This window comes from Elaeis guineensis, chromosome 14 (genome assembly GCF_000442705.2).
Source record: "Elaeis guineensis isolate ETL-2024a chromosome 14, EG11, whole genome shotgun sequence".
NCBI lineage: Eukaryota > Viridiplantae > Streptophyta > Magnoliopsida > Arecales > Arecaceae > Elaeis > Elaeis guineensis.
Genome location: NC_026006.2, coordinates 69,130,114 through 69,147,929, shown reverse-complemented (window position 1 = coordinate 69,147,929; position 17,816 = coordinate 69,130,114). Strand labels below are relative to the sequence as shown.

The 17,816-nt window shown below is 38.3% G+C and overlaps 2 pseudogenes; both read left to right on the top strand.

Annotated features, from left to right (window-relative positions):
• The first annotated feature begins 313 nt into the window (after nucleotides 1-313).
• Nucleotides 314-7,674, top strand: LOC140853746 (NADPH-dependent aldo-keto reductase, chloroplastic-like; annotated as a pseudogene).
• Nucleotides 7,675-14,549: 6,875 nt separating this feature from the next.
• Nucleotides 14,550-17,411, top strand: LOC105057038 (NADPH-dependent aldo-keto reductase, chloroplastic-like; annotated as a pseudogene).
• Nucleotides 17,412-17,816: the final 405 nt, after the last annotated feature.

Genomic DNA, 17,816 nt, shown 5'->3' with positions numbered 1-17,816 from the left:
CGGGAGCGAATCCTGACGTCCGCCTTAGCATTGCGCGACAAGCCTTGGCCGGCTATAGAGGGTCCACTTCAAACACCCTTTTTTTGATACAACTCCTTCAAACACCTTTTATGGCCCCGGAAAAAATCCTTGAAATAGGGACGGATCGAGTGCCAAGAATTTTGCCACGTGATCAACCTTCCAAATCCTTATAAATCATATGGACGGCTTGATTCAAATAGCATTTACGTGGCAACGATCCGTGAAGGGGAGGTCGCGTTAAATACGCTCCCGAGCTCTCCCCCTCGTGGGAATTTTTTCTTGCGACTTGTGAGCCGCGTTCCAAGTCTCTCTCCGTGAGATGGCTAGGTTTTTTACCCTGAACACTGGGGCACAGATTCCTTCGGTAGGGCTGGGAACGTGGCAGGCAGAGCCCGGCGTCGTCGGAGATGCTGTAATAGCCGTCAAGGTACTAATCTCTCTCTCCCCCTCCCTCCTTCCGCTTTTTCCTCTCTGTAGGGGTTGGGTTTTCTGCACGATTTGATCTTGATTAAAATGTCAATTACGATGTCTTTCTTGATTTTTGTTCATGATTTCAAGATTATAATTAGTCTCTGAGAGCGGCGGTTTTGATGTTCTATGAACTGGTGACATGCTTTTGCTCATCAGATCGGAAGTAAGATTAAACTTGCGAAAAACATGGTCGGTTGTTTTGCTACGTGTTTCTGAGGGTTGTTTTTGTATGATTTAGTGCAAAGTATTCAATCTTCTCTTCAAGCACTCACTTGGACTGCAAATTAGTGATCGTTCTTGGATTCTCTATATGTGTTCAAATTTCGGTCGAGTCCGCGCGTCCTCTGAGGCTACCAATAAAGGATAAGACACTCTTTCTTTGCCCCAGGTTGAAGATTAGTTCCAAGCAAGATTCTTTTGTTTCTTTTATAGCTGGTACTAAGCCAAATAAGAGTCTGTAAATTTTATTGCTTTTTGCTTCCCATGGAAGATCTCTGGAAGTAATCAAAGTTGCTGTTGATTTCAAAAGCCGATTCTATGTTCTTTCAAAGAAACTGTAATTGTTCCACGTTTCCCCATGCCAGCGCACGTAGCTGTGGATCGAAGGCTGAAGAATCTGCGATCTCAACTTTTTTTTTTTTGGCCTCTGAGATGAAAAAAATGTGTCCGTTTTCATTTTTACTTAAACAGACTGTCTGATTCCAGGCATTTTTTGCCAGGAGTGGTTTGCTTTTTGGCTCTGAAATTTATGTTGCAGTTATGATGGTGCAGGCTGGGTTATAGGCATATTGATTGTGCTCGAGCATACAGCAATGAGGAGGAGGTATGTTTAGTGAACACTAGCTTCGAGTTTTCCTTTACACCCATAGAGAGAAATTTTTTTTTTCGTGCATGCTTGAATGCATTTTATCTGATATGATAATTACATCAGAAGGATTCGGGAATCATTAGATGAAAACTTGTCCTAAACCGTGCAGAATTGGGTGTATGTACTATGGGGCAGCCGAATCCTTGTCTTTTCATAGAAAGTTGTCAGGACTAGGTTCCTAAATATGGACCTCATTCTCATACTAATGTTTGGTGCAATTCTTGTTGTGCACTGTATCGTATTAACACCCAGCATATACCCTGTCAAGGGTATGATAAAACAAGGCATTTTATAAACTTTCTTTCAAATATTTGTTTTTCTCGTTGCATTATTATGATAGTTTTACAACAGTAAAGAAACATGTCTTGTGCCACTTAATACATTTTTTTTGCTCATATATTCACAGTCCAAAAATTGCATTTATAGCATAGATTTTTTTTTTTTTTCCTTCTGAATAGGCAGTTGGTTATATTCCACAACACTTGAAACATATTATGTATTTTGTTTCATTGAATCAAAAACTAGCATAAAAAATAATACTGCTCGTGAAAATAATTATGGAGAAATATGTCTTGCAGTTCATGTTTAAAAGAGCTTGAAATTTGTTCCATTTTGTTCTCATAAACAATCTAAAAGGACAAGCTTTCTTATGGAAAAAGGACGTAACAGAAACCTACTCTTATCAAACATGCTAAGATAGGTGTATCTCTCCCTAAAAAGTGGATCGATATGTCTCATTAAAATTTGGCATGCATGCATGTATCACATTAAGAATTGGCATGTGCATGCCATCAAAATTTTCTTTTACTCAAAAGAATGATCACATTTTTAACATCATAATATGATATAAACTTGCAAAAGAAATGATAGTAAAAATAAACTTCTATACAGTCCCAGAACCCTTTTATTTGTTTCAAGATAAGTTATGTGCTGGTGCAGTCGACATTTCTCTGCTACCATACCGTGATGAAGGCAAGCCACATGATCCATAGTAATAGAATTGCAGTAATCTTGGCTTTATCCTCTACTTTCTCGTTAATTTACACAAATTTTTCCCCTTGAAGAATTCAACAAACAAATAATACTGGTTTGGATTGCGAGAATGGTATCAGAAACAAAGCCAAATTAGTTGTTTGACACTTCAACTGAATGTTATAGTAAATGCTGCTGAATGAAATTTAAACTTTCACTGCTCTGTTCATCTTGTAACATCAACAAGCTGCAGAACTTAGCGTCTCCATGGAACCTTCTGAACAGTTTACCCATAATCCATACACTGTCCTCGTTAGCCTCTCCAAGGGGAACTAATAGAATAAGAACAATAATGTGACAACATACCAAATGTAATTTGGCCTAATTTTCTAATTTGCTCTCCCCATCATCACTTTCTTCTTTATATAAACAAGTGTATTCAGTCTGTGCCATTGGTCTTTACCAATCTTTGAAAGGAGATAGGAGGTAGGTAAGGCAATAGGCAGCTTCAGTTAAAGTTGAACCTTGACTTTTTTGAAAAAAAATTGGGGTATGGGGGAGAAAAGCACCTTTATCCCTACCTTTGTGTGGTTGCTGTACCGATCTTTATTCGAAACTGGGTGATATCCTTTTTATTATTTTGATAACGGAAACATGCACTGCCATTTAGACAACAATCCCTTTGGGATAACATATATTAAAATTAGATGCCTCTCATGGTAGGGAGCTTTGTAATTTATAAAACATCATATGCAAATTCTAAGAAAATGCAAATACAACAGAAGGAAAGATAAGGAAGCCTGAAGGGGGTTGAAAAGGGGTAGGTGGAATTCTGATACTTCGCTGCCTTGTTTTTTGGATGTTCTTTTTAAATGTTATTTGTTTATATGATCATCTAACTTAGAAAAAAATGCTGTTGCTTTTTGCTTTTGAAATGATCCCATATTTGACAAGCAATAAAGTAGTATATCAGAAGTCAGTTGAAACAATAGGTTTGAGTGATTAAAAGAAATATATGATCTAATTATTTGGCAGTTGAAGGATTTTGTTGGAAGTATATTAGGGTTGTCTGAGGCCTAGTTCAGGGCTGCTGGTTTCAGAAGGTGAGAATATGGAAAAAGAGTTGCCATTTAGATTATTGGTTCAAAACTCTGATTGTTACATCCAACTTAGAAAGGTTTGTTTTATAAAATAATTTCAGCAGAGAGAGAGAGAGAGAGAGAGTAATGCCCCTTGCTTATAGCATTTAATTAATAGAAAATAGCACTAGAGGTATGCCTGCATAAGTTTTGTATGTTCTATGGAGCTTGACTAATCATTTTGTAGAAAAGATGACCTCTTGCTTTTCTGTGTTTCCTTTTCCCAACTCTTCTTGGTCAGCTAGCTATGGAAACATTGTAATACTATTTGTGGTTATTATAGGTTGGTTTGGCTTTGAAGAAGTTGTTTGACGAGGGTGTAGTGAAGCGTGAAGATTTGTTTATCACCTCTAAACTATGGTTGGTTTTACTCCTTGTCTTTAAATATTTACATAGTCAGTATGTACGTAATGGAGGTTTTGGAGAAGATCCATCTTTTGCAATTTTTTCTGCTACTTCTCTATTAGCTAACAAAATGTAAAGTGATTTTCAGGAGCAGTGATCATGCACCGGAAGATGTGCCAGTGGCAATGGATTTAACTTTGAGTGAATTACAGCTTGATTATGTAGATCTTTACCTTGTAAGTTTTTAGTATTTGGATTTTATTGTTTTCATGTCAAGAGTACTTATTTTCAGTGTAATGGTTATAGTCAGTACCAAATATGGATGCACTTTTTGTTTTTTTTAAATTTTATGAAATTTTTTATGCTTCCCCTATCTGGGGTAAAAACTGTTATCTCCCTCCTCCAATCCTTGCTTTTAGTGTCCTTATGTTCACCTTTGAAATAAATTAATCCCAAGAGCCATATTCTTTGTAATATATTTTAATTATATTTTGCTCTTTCCAAGTAAGTATTGGAAACTATTGAAAAAGAAAAATACAAATCCTACAAGAACCAACAACTATTGAAATTAGGCAAAAACTGAGGCCAATCATTCAGTTTATTGGTGTTTCCCCATGCCAATTCACTTGGGTGTTTGAAGAACAAAAATTTTTTAGAATTATAAACCATCTCATTTATTAGGAGTTGCAATTTATGCCACTCCATCGGGTACTTGACCCAACCTTAATGGGATGGATTTTACTCGGCCTGCAATTGATTCAGGGTGGTATGGATATAAAACTTGCCCCAAACCCAACCTGGATATATATAAATCTTCACAAATCCCTTCCTCAAGGAAGACAAATTGATTTGTACACAAAAAATTTGATTTTTGTAGCATTACCCAACTTGAACTGTCCGATCTCCCTTGTCTCGCTCTATCGGCCCCGAGGCAAGTATAGGGCAGAATGGATAATGGCCTATCCAACCCATACCCGACCTGTTGCTATCCATATCATTTATGTGTTCTTTTCTTGTTTGCCTTCTTCCAATCAGTTGTCATTTGGGTAGGGTGGTAATGCATGCTCTTGATGGAGGTCCATCATGGAGAGTTGATGGAGCAGTCAAGTGGACAAGAAGGCAGTGATGGAACATCTGGAACATTTAGGAAAGAGAGGAGGAAATACAAGAGAGTTATAATGGAGCATTTTAGTCAAAGAACACAGCCAGTGGAACAAAGGAGCCAAAACAATTACATCTAGCCAGATAGTTTCTCTCACATTCAGATTTTTCCCCTGGAGAGGGTGAGAATACTTTTTGATTGTAGGAGGATGAAGCTTTCTCCCATATTTAATCATATGCTAGACCTGTATAAGGGTTTCTCCTTCTGATCAAAGGTTATGTAAGGTTGGATCCTATTGGGTATGTTCTATTGTGGTAACTTTAACATATATTTTTTGACATCAAAATCTAACTCTTGGTGACATCTTGCAAACCTACAGGACTCATAGTCATAGGATATCAAAGCTTGCTTATACCTTCTCTTTTCTTTCTTTATGCCTAAAATCGCATGAGTTCTGTAACCTTAAGGTTTGTGAAAAATAAATTAAGGAATATTTGAACCATTCTCTTCCCTCACAGGCTATAATTTCTCATATTGTTGTGGTACATTAATGTTAGAAGAATGCCAAAACTTGCTTACACCTTCCCTTTTCTTTCTTTATGCTTAAAATCATGAGTTTTGTAATCTTAGGGTGAAATAAACTAGGGAATATTTTGAACCATTTCGTTTTCCTCACAGGGTTTAATTTTCTCATGTTACTTTTAGCGCATAACTTTGAGATCTATTTTGTTCAAATTATTGTTGTAATGGCCTATATTTTTCTAACTTACCATGCCGCAAATTTGTCAAAGATCCATTGGCCAGTTCGGGTTAAAAAGGGTAGTCGCATCAGTCCTGAAAACTTTGTCCAACTTGATATACCTGCTACATGGGGAGCAATGGAAAAACTATATGATTCAGGTAAAGCTCGCGCCATTGGCGTGAGCAATTTTTCTACCAAGAAGTTGGAAGATTTGGTTGTGACTGCACATGTACCTCCAGCCGTCATTCAGGTGGAATGCCATCCCAGTTGGCAACAGATGAAGCTCCATGCATTCTGTCAATCAAAAGGCATTCACCTCTCTGTAAGATTTCAAATTGTCAACATTGAGTTTTAAATGCTGCTTGATCTCTCAGTTTTGTACACCCATCTGCATAAAAGATAAATTTCATGTGGCCCCTTTTGCAGGCATATTCCCCACTGGGTTCACCTGGGACAACATGGATCAAGGGCAGCAATGTACTTACACACCCAATCGTGGGGATGGTTGCAGAGAAATTGGGCAAGAGTCCTGCACAAGTTGCATTGCGTTGGGGCCTTCAAATGGGTCATAGTGTGCTGCCCAAGAGCACAAATGAAGCAAGGATAAAAGAAAATTTGGACCTTTTGATTGGTCCATTCCTGATGACTTGTTTGCCAAGTTCTCTGAAATTGAACAGGCAAGTAATCCTTTCCCTAGTTCCATAGTTCTCTGAGTTTATAAATTTGAGTTCTATAATCTTGGCTAAAAGTAAAAATTCTATCCTTGAAATGTTGTATATCATCTATATATGCAACCCCCTGTACAGAGCACTAACCTCAAGTATTCTTTGGCCTTTAGGTACTGTCAAATGTGGATGAAAGACTTTACCTTCTGAAAAACATTAAAGAATACTAGATGTTATTAAAACAATCAATCAATGAGTATTCTTGCTTAGATGGTTGATCCTCACAATATTGCATATTTATTTTTCAGCCCCCTTACTGAAAAGTAGATTCGATTGATTTCTAGCTCACCGATTGGGATGTACTCATTCTCTGTCACGCATCCTTGTTTTGTTAGACCGAACAATGTATTTGACGATATGCGAGTCGGCTAATAGCATTAGCACATGAGTTGCACAATCACGTGCATTTTCTTAGATTGTGTTTTCTTAAGTCTGATTACAGAAAAGCCTGTCACAGGATAGGGTGTTTATTTTGTGCCCAGGGCCCTTGCTTTCTCTCTCTTGCATGTTAATTCTGTGCCTAATGTCCTCTCTCTCTCTCTCTTTTCACACCACCCCCCTCTTCTCTCTCTCTCTGTGCATGCGTGCACGTGTGTGTCTGTGTGTGTATGTGCGCGCTTTTGCATATACACGTGCGTCTCTGAGTTATCCATGGCAGTCGTATTCATTCATTTTCCTTTCACAATGGGTTTTGCTATAGTTGAGAGAAAATTCAGAAAACAAAAATAAAAAGTCAGAAGTCATTCTATAAACAATGATAACAATGTGAGCAAGTAATCATTTTTCAAACATAAAAATCTTGTTGATTCGCCATCATTGAAAATGGTCTTTTAGTTTTGGACCCAATGAGATTGCTTCTTTTAGCTTTCCTCAACGGGGAAGAAAGTGGAACCTAAACATTATTGAGCAAGAGAAAAAGGCTAGTTGTATTATAATGAAAAGGAGATTTTACTGCTTGTAGAAGTCGAAGGGTGCTTAACTTTTGTTCCTGAGAGATCTTGCGGTTTGTGATGTACAGGCAAGGCTAATTAGGGGCAACTTTGCTGTTCAGCCTCAAAGTGGTTACAAAAGCGTGGAGGAACTCTGGGATGGCGAGATCTAAGCAGGCCAATGTTTCGCCCAGCATTCATGCAAATCTAAGAATGATTTTATCTGATTCTAAGATATATATATATTCCTGTCTTATCATCTTCAAGTGCTTAATTTTCTAGTCCTTCTTTGTCCCTATAAAAAGCACTGTGATTAATAACATGTGTGTCGATTGGCATGCAGGCGGTGTTTCCTTATGATATCAGGTATATGATCAGTTGGTTGAATAGCTCAAAACTAGTTATAAACTTTCCAAATTCATTATGAAACAAATAACCAGAAAAAACAGATTTTTCAAGAAGGATGAGTTTTCCGAGTAGTTTTTCTTGCAACCAAACATAGGAAAATCAAAGGCACGTCAAAAATAAAATCGAAACATCTTGTCTTATTTTAAGATTGTGCATTGATAAAGTGAGAGGCTAGAACGTGGACTTGGGGCCAACCTACTCATATGATTTAGCTATCTAAGCATGATGTTGGATCTAGTTAGATTTACATGCATTTGGTAATATTGACTTAAAACCTGATCAGAAAAATGTTTAATAGACTTTACCAAATTAAAAACAAACGGCTGAGATTTTTGGATGGCCTATGAGATTCCTGTTGACCACACGAACCTGACAACGGAAGGCCTCGGTACCGACAAATAAGAAACAGGTTGTGGCCTTCGTCATGACAAATTTCAGGTTACCCTTATTTAGAAGAAAATAATTTTACAAATTATTTTTCTTTTCCTCTGCTTTGGTTTGCTTTTTAGAATTCAAGAATAGGTCCCTCATAATTTTTCAATATAAATAATTCTATTATTTCATATTTGTTACGTGCAACCCCATGTGATAAATGGGGCTGACTAGAAAAAAAAAAATTATTTAATTTTATTCTATTTTTTTTTTATCCCACTCTTTAATCCCAACTTGATGATTTTGAATTTCTGTAGCACTAGAAATTTTTAATCACTGTATTATAATAAATTAAATATAATAATTTTAGATCATTAAAAATTAGATTATTTTAAAATTTAAATTATTAATAATTTTTAATTATTATAGTGATCTAAGTTGGATCACCAAACGCCCCGGCTAGTTCTTACAGCGTTAACCAAATATAGGTGCGTCCTGAATTTTCAAAAAGATACGTTGACGGTCGAACCTGCGGAGAGGAGAACCAATTGGATGATGCAGTTCGTACGCTTTGACACCGGCCACATCAAAGCCTCGTCCTGCATAAAGGGCCCTTTTTCAAACTGGTCTCCTACCCCAGCCTTTTGAAAATTAGCCTTTTCTTTTATCAAGAAAATCATATTGTTGCCGCTTAAAATCCCATCTGATAAGAGGCATGAGTAAACCGCTTTGCTGGATAAACATGGAGGACTATAGCATAGTAATATGCAATCAGAGAAAATGATTAGGAGGTCGTCGGATTGTGTGGGATTTTTTTTTTTTTTTTTGGTAGAAGATTGTGTGGGATCCTTTGATAATTGAATCAAGACAAAATTTCAAGAGGACACAAGCAATATGAAAGAGAGTTGAATCACGAGATTTGCAGATGAGTAGTTGAGCTTTTTTTTTTTTTTTTTTCCTCCACTGATGATTATAGTAGTGAGGAAGTGCATTGTGATTTGAGTGCTTTTTTTATTTTGTGGTCGGTTGCAATATGCCTCCCAAAAGTTTCAATTGACAATTTAGCTCGTATGTCCAACTAAATCAATAGCCAATCAACTCTCCGAAACAATCAACAATCGGTTACAGTCTAGTTATAATTTAGCATATTGTAACTAAGACATTAAAAAAATGTATAAATCACACCATGCCCGATAAAATATATCCTCATCACCCCGATTAGCAGACAAAGAAAGAGTTTAACTGGTCATCCATGAATCTCGTGATCTCAATCACGCAGATTTATCCCTTCGTTTCTATAAATACCAAGCACAAGAAATTTTAAGATACGATGAAAGAAACTCTCATATAATATTTTTTTTTTTCTTTCATATTTCTCTTTTTTTTTTTTCCTTAAAATTCTGCCTCACTTAAGTAACAGAGGGTTCCCTTTGGATGTGATCCAGCGAACCGTTGATCGTTTTCTATGGTTTCAGAATTACACAAGCATTGTACTACACCCTATCTCCACTAAGCAAAGTAGCTTACTTACCCATCCTATCAGATGGGGTTTTGAGCAGTAACACATACTTTTCAGTTTTTAATGAGTGACACATTTATTAAAGTATTGTTTTCTTACTCTTATAGTATTGTCTATTTTTTTTTTTTAATTGTGGATTGTTTGGGAATTGATCGAGAGGTAATAGGACTGCAAGGATGAAGAACATTATAGCCTAGCGCTGATGTCCATGGTTAATACGCTGACAGAAATTTCTTACAACTTTGAGATCTTTTGCTATCAGGAAAAGACATCCACAAGGTTGCCTGGTTCAACAACGAACAACCATAAGGCCTTCTATAGCCATCCAACTAAGGTGTTAATTAGTTTTTTTTTTGCCTTTAATTTAAAAGAATTTTAGAAATTTGATAAGATATGCTGGCTTAATTTTTTTGATGTAATCTACCTTAATTGAGCCGCAACCATAACTTCAGGAAAGATCATCATTGGAGGAGACTGAATTGGTTTACGGGATCAGATTTATGGTTGGTGTGCAAGGGTGGATTAAAAATCAAAGAAAATTAAAATTACAAAATAATCTGGAAAGATATCGAAAACTTGCTCTCTTTAAGGACAAAATATGGTAGTAAATAAATCCGATATTATTTTTCTTTGCAAAGGAGCATGGGTTGGCGAAGGATGTGTGGAAGATATAAGAATGAGAGAAAACAAGATCACGAATGATGCTCCATATTTACTATTTAGTAGCTGAGAAACTCATATAAGACGCTATAACAAGACAGAATGAAAATAAAGAGGTTTCAGTTTTGATACCCCTGGCAGCAAGTAAACCTTCTAGGTGGTTTCACGAAAAATCTGGGTTTGAAAACCTTGTCATCACAACAGCTTTGAGATTCTTTTCCCAAAATTAAATAAACAAATTCTAAACAACAAAAGCTTATAATATATACTTCCCTTATCTGCATCAATAAGTGTATGATATCGATCGAGCATAGTGTTATCATGATTCATGAGGACGTATAAAGAGGCCTAACAGGCATTTGGTTAGAACGTAATAAGAGACTATTTTCCTTTGAGGCTCGTGCCAACGCTGAGGTGGGAAAAACAATCGTTCAGTGGTTCGGCGAACGGACAACAGCGGATGCCAATACCGGCTGCGTAAGACTTGGCTGCCTGGAGGACTTTGAAGAACCTCTTTCGACAACCTTGAGAGACGGTTCAAGGTTAATTGCTCCAAGCTGAAGTTTCCACTGAAATGTAAAATCGCTACTCCTCACTGTAGAGGATGGGATACTTCCATGAATTAAGATGAAAACACATTGTTGCGGCCAATCTCTTCGTCGTCTGGTCGTCGGGAATGAGCATCTGTAAAAAAAATCCGTACTGACCGGAGGTGACTCCAGCGAAGATCCTCCGACGGTCAAGTCAGAAAGGAGACTAGGCAACAGTAGAAAAGAATCAAGGAGCTTAGCGAGAGAGAGAGTAAGTTCAAGGGTTTCGAAGGGATCTCTTCCAGCACTGTTGCCTTCCCTATTTTATAGTAGAGCGCGGTATGACGCCGTCATTAATGGCGCAGACAATTGAAGAGTTGTCAAATCGCTGGGAGCTATCAAATCGCCGCGAGTTGTCAGAACGAACTCATGTCTTCGACAGGACAATATCCTAGGACGACTGCACAGCATGTCCTTGACAAGACAACAGCCCATAGCGGTCGTACAGCCCTTGGACGAGCTGGCCGACCATACGTCGGTATTCGACTGTCGGGACATCGGGTGATGACCCGGAGATACCGTCGGTCGATTTAATGCCTCGCTGAGGTCGGACGTCGGCTGCCGCCCCCGACAGTGAGTCGATGATTTGGGCTCCACCGCTCAGCTGGTTGGGAACAGAATGGGTTTGCCCGGCCGACACTCCTTCAGTTGGATAATGTCGGCAGCTACTATCGACAGTCATCGATCAGTGCGGTCGGTAGAGTCGGACGTCGGTCGGAGTTATCTGTCGGTCGTCGGTCAGATCGGTTCGAGAGTAAATCAGCGTATGGGGGTCAATCGGTATATCCCAACACACATAACCTCGGTTGGATATGCCTTTATTTTGTACATATAACTCTATGTGACCCTCTTAACCGAAACACTTGCCATGATTGCTATATTAATATAATACATGACGACGAGAGCATCTTACTCCCCTCATTTCTTCTCAAAAAAAGAGGCCTAACAGGCACAGAATTATGAATAATCTGAGACCACCTAATTGTCACCCAGTAATAGACCAATTCAAATTAGCCCGGGCATTGGAAAAAATTAGACCGACAAGAAGAGGAGCCTCCTTGCAGCTAGGCGGCCAAACCTCGCTGCTCCCACTCCAGTCCATGAATGGAGGACTCGTGAGGGTGATGCCATCTTCTTATGCGTGTTTTAGACTTCTAGTAATACATATTTACAAATAATCCCGTGGAAGTAATGAGAACCACAAATCCAATTTCTCACAAATGACCGGCGGAGCAATGTTTTTTTTTTTTTCAATTCTTCTGAGAAATAGGATTCTCTGCGGTAATCAAAAAATATCTTAGGATGCTGTACATACGGGAGACGTCCATCAAAAGATAGATGGCTATGTGATGTTTATCTAAACTATTCGAATATCCTTAACTTACGTTTGGTAGTGGCAATCTATCCAGATTGTCAGTAATTTAAACTGGGCTCACTGGATAACTATATTTGATATTCATTTTTAATGACAATCTATCTTGCAATGGGAATCAGAATTACCTTTCGTAAGGCAATCCAGATTGTCTGAGCAATGAGTGGCTATCCAGATTATCGGAGATGTGGTAATCTGATAATAATTTTTTTGGACAAAATTACCCCTTCCTTCTTCTCCGTTTGCTATTTCTCTTCTCCTCTCATGGTGCTTACCCTCCTCCATCGTCCTCTGAGTGCCCCCTCCCCTTCGGCCCCGCCACCATCCTCTCAAGCCCCCCTCCTCTCCGCCACTGTTTTCTCAGGCCTCATCCCCCTCCGCAACTATCTTCTCATGCCCCGTCCCCCTCTACCATCCTCTTAGCACCTCCTCCCCCCAGCCCCGTTTAGGAGCACGACGACAGCACCGCCATCAGCCTCGGCCTCGAGGCTGTCGCACGGCACATGAGGGGGCGGCACATGTGCGTCGTCCTGGACGAGAGATCGGCAGCGGAGTATGAAGAGGTGATGCAGAGAGCAGGGTTGCCGGCAATGAAGCGGGGGGTGGTGGTTGGAAAGGCAGAGGAGGTGATAGGGGAGTTGGAGGAGGTGGACTTCACGGTGGTGGAATGGTGGTTGAGGAATCCAACAAACGTGCTGAGGGCGATGAGGGTGGGGTCGAAGGGGATGGTGGTGGTGAGGAAGGACGTCGGGAGGAGGCAGAGTGGGGCGGCGACGATGGCGGCTGGGATGTGGGTAGTGAGGCCGGGGGGCGATGCTGGATGCGTAATAGTTGGGGGGGGTGCCGGAGGCACGACGACTGGGTGTGGGGAGGGAGGGTCGAGGTGTAGCATGCAGGAGAAGAAGAAAGAAAAAAATAAAAAATAAAATAATAATAATAATAATAATAATAATAAATATTAAATAATAATAATTTTTTATATAATAATTTTTATTATTAAAAAATTTAAATAAAAAATTAAAAATATTAAATTAATAATTTAATTTAAGAGTATTTTGAAATTTTGATGTTATATCATCAGTAATCTGATTGTCATACCAAATATGTCAATTAAAATTTTCAGTAATTTTACTATAATATTACTTGTGTGTACCAAACACAAAAATCAACATTACTGACAATCTATCTATATTGCAGATAATCTAGAGTACCAGGTAATCCAGATTACCACTACCTGCCAATGTATCAAATGCAACCTTAGGATTTATCCATTCCTATCATATATATATATATATATATATATATTCTATGAAGGAGTATTGGAGTGTTGCCAACTCAGCTTCTCAAATGAGTTTTGTTGTATCACCTAAAAAGAACATCTATTCATTTTAAATTATATTATTAATATATGGTATGATTATCTTCTTACAATTAAAGCCTACTTATATAGGTAGTTGAGAATATAAGATGATCCTAAAAATTTGAATGAATATTATTTTATTATTTAGATATAATTTTTTTTTTAAATTTGATTAGATTTAGAAGAAAAATTATTTTCATACATCTGGTCCCATACAACGTATGGGTTTTTGATAATTTTCTTAATATTTTAATGTATGCGTAAGTGCGTGCGGCCACCCATTTTTTGATGGACGTCTTCAAAGCATGTATAGCATCCCGTGGTACTTTTTAAGTACCGCAGAGAATCCGTTCTTTCTTGTGAACGGATGCAGCGAGCATTCACCTCAAATAAAGACACCATTTAACTTAAATAATAATAATAATAATAATAATAATAATAATATTATTATTATTATTATTATCGCTGAGGAAGCAGAGATAAATCACTTAAAAATAATATTATTATTTAATAATGCGATGGGAAAAAAAAATGGTGATCCAGTTATTTAGCCGAGAGATTTCTTCTTCTGACCTGCCTATTTTGGTTGAGCGAGTCAGCACCGATCACCCCGCTTTGTCCTTGGATTCCCCTCCCTCGCCTTTGCGTTCCCAGGTGAAATTAACGGTAAAACAAAACCTTCAAACGGAGAGAAACAAACCAAAAAAAAAAAAGTGTTCGTTCGTACCTTCTTTTTTATCTTCCCCTGTACACTATTTTCGTTTTGCTATAAAATACTGGTTCGCTTGATGCAATGGCAGTCCTGAGAAAATCCCTTCTCCAAATGCCTCTCTAGGCCTACAATTTATAAAATTGCCCTTTTTTTTTTCTTTTCTTTGAGGAAAACTATTTTTGATAAGAATCAGGATTGATTTCTTTCTTTCTTTCTCTCTTTTTCCTAATCCTTAGCAAAAGAAAATGGAAAGCGAAGGGAAGCCTGAATTTGGGCCGCACTACTTTGAGCTCAACACGGGTGCCAAAATACCGTCCGTTGGGCTTGGGACCTGGAAAGCTCCAGCTGGGTTGGTGGGCGATGCTGTTATTACAGCCGTAAAGGTATAATTTCACTTTCACATCTCATGTTTCTTTAAACTTGTTTCGGTTTCTCATTTTCGGTAAGCTTCTTGTTTCAGCGTCATACATACCTCCTTGGATTAACATTATATTTGAACCCTTCCCATTGATTCAAGAATGTTTTTGGATTAGCTCCAATTATTTACGATCTCTAGGTCGTTAGGTAAAGGAAAAGAGATATAACTAACTTGCCTATGAAAATACAACTCTTAATCCAGCCTAGTGAGAGAGTTAAACTCAAATTTATTTGTTCAAATAGTTCTTTTGATTATTGTTATCAAAGTTTCTTATTGCTATAAGTAAATGATGAAATGCATGACTCATCCAATCTAAGAGTCAACCAGTCCAAGTGGTAAATTATACCGGCTGAATGAGATGTCAACATGGACTCCTTCAAATTATTGAAATTACTTGTGTAACATGTATGTATGCACGGCTAGAACATTCATATCTATGAATTCAAGGCTGACAGGTATACATCTATTCTGCAGGCGGGCTACAGGCATATTGACTGTTCCAGAGTGTATGAAAATGAAAAGGAGGTTAGCGAAAAGATCCATCACTTTTTTCTATGCTCCTTGGATATTCTGTAATTTATACTAGGAAATGCTTTAATGTACACTTTTTAGTGTCCATTTATTAATAGATCTCCCCGTAGTCCGCATTTCTTTTGAGTTTTTATGGTCACGGGCGCAATTAGTTGTGATGTATTGAGATTTAGACATGGTGATGCTGATTTCAGAATACCAATAGATGCTAGATTTCTTTATCTGAATGAGGTTACACGGTTCATACTGTTGTATGACAATGCCGAGTGTAATGCAGGTTGGAGCTGCCTTAAAGCAGCTATTCTCCACTGGAGTGGTCAAGCGCGGCGACCTCTGGATCACTTCCAAACTATGGTAACCCTATTAATCTCTAGGATTAGATTGGACAATTGACTTTTCCGTACATGAAGAAAAAATTTATCCATGGTGAGTCTAGCAACATAGGATTTGTCCAGTGCAAATTAAGGACATTATTATAGTTATCACAGAGCGACAGATATATGCGTGTTAGGTATATGCTACGTACTTCTTTCCAGAATGAAAATATATTACTTTATTCTGTTACTTTCAACTTTGTTGTGAATCACTCCCCATGATTTCATCCTCCCATGTCATTTGCGTGCAATCAGAAGCAGTAACTTTACGTAGGCATAAAATATTCTAATCAATAATATCCATATGCGCGCATTCATTTTAAGAGCCAAAACCATAGAGGCAACAATCCAAGGCCGGTCCGATGACTATCATTCCGATTAAAAGATACATCCTTCTTCATATATGTGGTTTAGTAATACATATTTACAAATAAGCTCGTATAGGTAATAGACAACAAAAGCAATTTCTTGAAATTAAAGTATACAATACAAGCATTAATTTCTTTATTTATTTATTTATTTATTTATTAAAAAAAAAAAAGAAGAAAAGAAAGAAAGAAAAAAAGAAAAGTAGTGCATTGTAATGATATGGTAAATTTCTGATTCTTTTGAGCAGGTGCAGTGACCATTCACCTGAGGATGTCTCCAAGGCGCTAAGTAAAACACTAGCTGATTTGCAGCTGGACTACATTGACCTCTACCTGGTAAAAATTTTTTCTCGCATGAATGAATGAGGAGGTGGTAGTTTGCAAGGTCTTGAACCGTAAGAATGGAATGCTTTCAGATCCACTGGCCATCCGGACAAAGCCCGGATCACGCGGGCTCGAAGCAGAGGTTATGCTCCCTCTATCCCTGTGGGAGACATGGAGTGCGATGGAGGGGCTGTACGCGTCCGGGCAGGCGCGTGCAATCGGCGTGAGCAACTTCTCCACCAAAAAACTGCAGGACCTCGTGACGCATGCCAAGGTGCCACCGGCCGTCAACCAAGTCGAGTGCCATCCTGTGTGGCAGCAGCCCAGCCTCCATAACCTCTGCCAGTCCACAGGCGTCCATCTCTCAGTAAATGCTTAATTACTAGCTGCATGTTTGCCGCGATACAACCACCCCATGCAACATCTCTACAGTCCTAATCTCGAGTCTGTTGATTATTTCTCTAACCAACTTGTTGCATCCCTAATTCCCTGCGTTTTTTGGCAGGCCTACTCTCCTCTGGGATCTCCAGGGTCATGGATCAAAGGAGAGGTCCTAAAGGATCCTACGCTGATCGAGATTGCTGAGAAACTTAACAGGTCACCCGCTCAAGTTGCTCTCCGCTGGGGTATTCAGAGCGGTCATAGCGTTCTACCAAAGAGCACGACCGAGTCCCGAATCAAGGAGAACCTTGATCTTTTCAGCTGGAGCATTCCTCCACATCTCTTCTCCCAGTTTTCCAAAATCCAACAGGTAGTATTTCTCTGTCTTACATCTACTGATCTACACCATCAGAAACATGCAAGGTAACCACAATAGGTGACATGTCCGCTGACGCCAATATTTATTTACTGATATATATAATGAAGATCAAATGCATGCCAAGTGCGTGCCCTGCTATCATTCATCTGCATGCATGTTTCTGATGCCATCATTTGTGCGGCCATGTATTGTATGCGAGCATTCCATCTCTTTTACTTGAGAATCTCGTTGGATTGGTTCTGCAGGCAAGGCTACTCCGGGGTGACTTCGCCGTTCATGAAACTGGTCCGTACAAAAGCCTCGAAGAGCTGTGGGATGGTGAAATATGACCTTCAGCGCACTTGCATGTTTTTACTATGCATTATAAAGATAATTTTACTATGGTAACGTGATTGCTCGTTAGAAAATATGATTATCTGATAAATTGACAAAAAATTCTATATCATAATGTTTGATATGTACAGTAATATTGTTGTAAAATAATAAGAAATCTTACATTGTAGTATTTGATATACAATTTAAATTACATAAAATATAAGTTAATTTTTTAAAATACTTCAATTTTTACTTATTGATTATTGTCTATTTTGTACAGGAACAACTTAATTTCGGGATCCAATCATTTTCGGTGACATCACCAGCCGAAACCGTCCATTATATTTTATTTTTTATTTTTACAAACTGGGACTATCCATAATTTATTTAATATATATTTTAATTTATTTTGGTAGGAA